At 37.0% G+C, this 3,823-nt stretch overlaps 1 long non-coding RNA gene across 1 annotated transcript; it reads left to right on the top strand.

Moving 5' to 3' along the window:
- The first annotated feature begins 240 nt into the window (after nt 1–240).
- LOC119417055 lies at nt 241–1,742 on the top strand. Its single transcript, XR_005187128.1, has 3 exons — nt 241–329; nt 1,160–1,274; nt 1,728–1,742. It is a non-coding gene; the product is annotated as an uncharacterized LOC119417055 (long non-coding RNA).
- The last annotated feature ends 2,081 nt before the right edge of the window (nt 1,743–3,823 follow it).

The raw sequence follows: 3,823 nt of genomic DNA, 5'->3' as shown, positions 1-3,823 counted from the left end.
TTGCTTTGCTTTTTTTTTGGGTGGGGGGTGGGGGTGGGGGGTGTTATTAAACATGTTTGTATGAATGACAGCCAGTTCAGATTTCTTTTCTACATTGTTTCCTTAACTGACAAACGTCAGAACATCTTGACTGTTAGCTTGCAATCCTTATGTTTGGTTATTTGTTAGCAAAAATAAAAAAGAAAAATCTCGCTATCGTATTATTGCAAGGATTGAATTGGTTCTTTTTGATTGCAGGTACAAAAAAGCTGGCCAACAAGGCAGCACTGTGGTACGTCCCCTGCTCTCTGCAGAACGCTGACAAGATTCTGGAGGTGCCGTCCATCAAGGTACAGAAAAACTGCGGCTGAGAGCCGGAGAAAATGAAGGCTCAAATCTAGAACAGAAAAGCCACAAGAGAGGCCATCTGATTATTAGTTAATAAATAAATAAATAAACACTCCATTTAACCAAGTTATACTAATGTTTGTAATGATTTTCAGTATTCTTAATTCTCTCATTGGAATAAATTAATTTCAAATAATTTGTCATATATCTGCTTAAGGATGCCCTAAAATCAGATCAGGTTTCTTAACCAAGTACCAAAAGTAGATTAAAATTAGAGAAACATTTAAACAGCCCTTGTGTGTAAGCCCAGATATGTCAGGTGTGTTAAGTAATTGGTTTATCAGATGCAAGCAATCATAAATAATAAACACTGGGAATATTAGTTGGATGGTTAGCACTGAGGGAAGGGCAACAGTGTTTCCTATTATCTTGAGTCTAAAACACAAAACCAGTGCATTAAATTGATGGTTAACTGGGAATAAAAAGACATCAAATTGATGAAAAGTGGCTAAAGTTGGAGAAATATTTTTATTGCCAGATTTTGTGAAAATTCAAAGTTGTTTTGTAGCTGAGAATGAGCACTTCCCCCCCCCCCCCCCCTCATGTTCAGTAGTGATTATCAGTTTCTGCAAACGTTGTTATTGCTGTTAAAAGGGGTCAAATTAAAAACATTTTTCACAAATTATTTTAAATTTTTGCGTCTGTTACATTTGACTTACCGGTAATACGGACTCTAAAAACTGGGGTTTAAGGTCAAAATCCTGCAGAAATACAGACAAAATGCACCTACTGTATATACATATATGTTTTATTTTGTATATTTTATCCAAAGTATACTAATCCGGAACTAGAGGAAGAAGGCAGGAAGCGCTATGAAGCACAGAAAATCGAGAGACATGAGACCAAAGCAAGACTTGAAGAGGTGATGCCACCTCCACCAAACCCAGGTATCCTACAACCTGATATTCTTTGCTAACAGTTTGCCATCTTAGTATCCTGAAAATACTGTGCATCTGAGCTGTTGCTGCAGGATAAACAGCACTGTACATTTGGTGTTTTATGTCTGGTGTCAGTGATTATGATAACACGAGGATGTGTAGACAGAGCACAGTGAAGTGTCTTTGTTTCCACAGCTCTGTCATTGTCAGACTTGTGCAGTAGTACTGACAAACAGAGCATGATGTCAAACACAAACACTCTGAAATATGAAATGCAAATGAGTCCATCTGAATTTGTTTAATTGACTTGTTTTTTTTGTTACAAACATGCTAGATAGAAAGACAAAGGTATCAGAACTGCGAGAGAATTCAGTGCTTTAACTGATAAATGTACTTGTGTGCACTGTTTGTGTACCAATTGAAGACATTACATTATTATTCATTTTTGTTATGCTGACATAGAAGATGCACCTAAAGGTATGTAAACTACATCAGCTTTTAGCATTCATTGCCTTCATATTTTGTAGACAGCATGCGATTTGTTGGTGTTGTTAATCTAAAATAGGGTTTTGTTGGTTTCGTTTTGCTTTCATTGATTGCGTGTGTGTTTGCGTTGCAGAACGGCACACAGTGGGTTTCAGCCAGTCCAGTCTGATTCATTTGGTGGGCCCTTCTGACTGTACAATAGATGATTATGTTTATGGAGGTGAGTTCATTTTTCTTTTATGTCTGTGCTGTGATTTGAGCAGGTCATAAACACACAACCTGACAGTCTGGTTCCAGGAATAGGAACACAATATTATTCTATCGCAACTTATTATTCATGACTGAAACTTTACTTGGAGCTACCGGATGCCAAAAATAGAAGCAATTTCTTTATTCATTTGACACCGGTTCTAGAGCCCCCTCTAGAATTGAAAACTGCATATTTCTTTAATTAAATGTTGAAATTTCATGGTGTAACTGATCTGATGCTAACAGCTGCTGGCAAGCCATTTTAAACCTTGCTGTTGCGTAATAACTACCTCACTTTGCTTATGAGCAGCAAAGCTATTTAGTAATAATGGCAGGTGATCATCTGAACTTGAACTTCTTGCGTACATTAAAAAATCCTGCAGGAGTGAGGGTGAAACAACGTAGAACAAGGAGAACAACTACAAGGTCTGAGCAATGTGAGGACAGATTAGAAAGACAGAGAAAGAATGAAGGAACAAGTAAAAAAAAAATATAGACTTAACTGTTGTGTATCTGAGGTGTCTACATTATGTCCATTATAAATAATCCACAGGGTTTTTACACCTTTTTATTGAAATTTTGAAAGAGCAGAGCCACAGAAGAAATACTAGTTTATACCAAAAGAAAAGGTCCTTGAGAAATACTTTAATGAGTCTTATCACATCTATGTTTCCCGAGCCTAAGTGAATATACCAATAAAACATCTGCTGTTGGGGTTTATCTTGTTTGACTGTAAACACTTGGCTCGTATGGTTGAGTGTCTGTTTGTGCTACTTCAGGAACTACTCAAGCTGCTGCAGCTCTGTCTTACCTGTATGAGAACACTCCTCTTATACGAGCACAGCTATAATTTGGAAGAATAAATATAAAAGACAAGAAGGAAATTACTGAGTGGAATAGCAAGTGAAAAATATAGGCTTTTATAACGGGTATATCGTGTTGGTTCTTCTTCTAGTTATGCACTTCAGACTTGTTTTTATCAAGGACTGAATTTACTGTTCTAGTCCTACACATTATTTTAGGGCGTTATTGTCATGACTTATTGTTTGAGTGTCAGTTTTTGGTGGATTTTATTTTATTTTTTTACCTTACTCCCTTATCAACGTAATTTTTCACTCTGCTTTATTTAGTATGATTTAATCTATTTGTGACAAGTTTTGTTTCAGTTTCACACAGGTCTGCGTTTTTAATTAGCACACGTTCCTTGTAGTTGTAATCACAACTCTAATATAGTAGAAGTTGGCCAATATATGGTTTTCTTTGGTCAATGCCAAACTTTAGAAAAAAGGGCAGCTTATTGTTTTTGTGTGCGTGTACAGTAGTCCCCGTTTATCGTGGGGGATCCATAACCTGAAGCCCTGCGATAAGTGAAAAACCGTAAAGTAGGAATAGTAGTACAAGTAGTAAGTAGTGGTTTTAGTATTTAAGGTGTTAAAATCTTTCCACACTCTTGCAATATTGTAAACAATGTTTCTAAACTAAACGCTCTAAAAGAGCACAGAATATCATGATTTCAGTTCTCTTCTGCCTCTGGTTGCACTCTCGGCCACGCCCACTTCTCCTCTCTGCACAGAGATCAGCTGATCAGCTGCAGGAGAAAGCTTCTCCCACAGGTGTGGGCTGCAAACAAGTGCTAAATCATTTAAAATAATTTATTTTACTTTCAAAAAAATCCATGCTGATCGTGCGGCTCATCCATCAGTCAGCCATTGTGTGTCATGTCCAATCTTATTTTGAAAAACCGCAATAGAGCAATTCAGCAAAAAACAAACCGAGAAGTAGCGAGGGACTACTGTGTGTGTGTGTATATATATGTATGTATA

The sequence above is a fragment of the Nematolebias whitei genome, chromosome 11 (assembly GCF_014905685.2).
Source record: "Nematolebias whitei isolate Nwh7 chromosome 11, NemWhi1, whole genome shotgun sequence".
NCBI lineage: Eukaryota > Metazoa > Chordata > Actinopteri > Cyprinodontiformes > Rivulidae > Nematolebias > Nematolebias whitei.
This window is presented reverse-complemented; position numbering and strand designations above follow the sequence as displayed.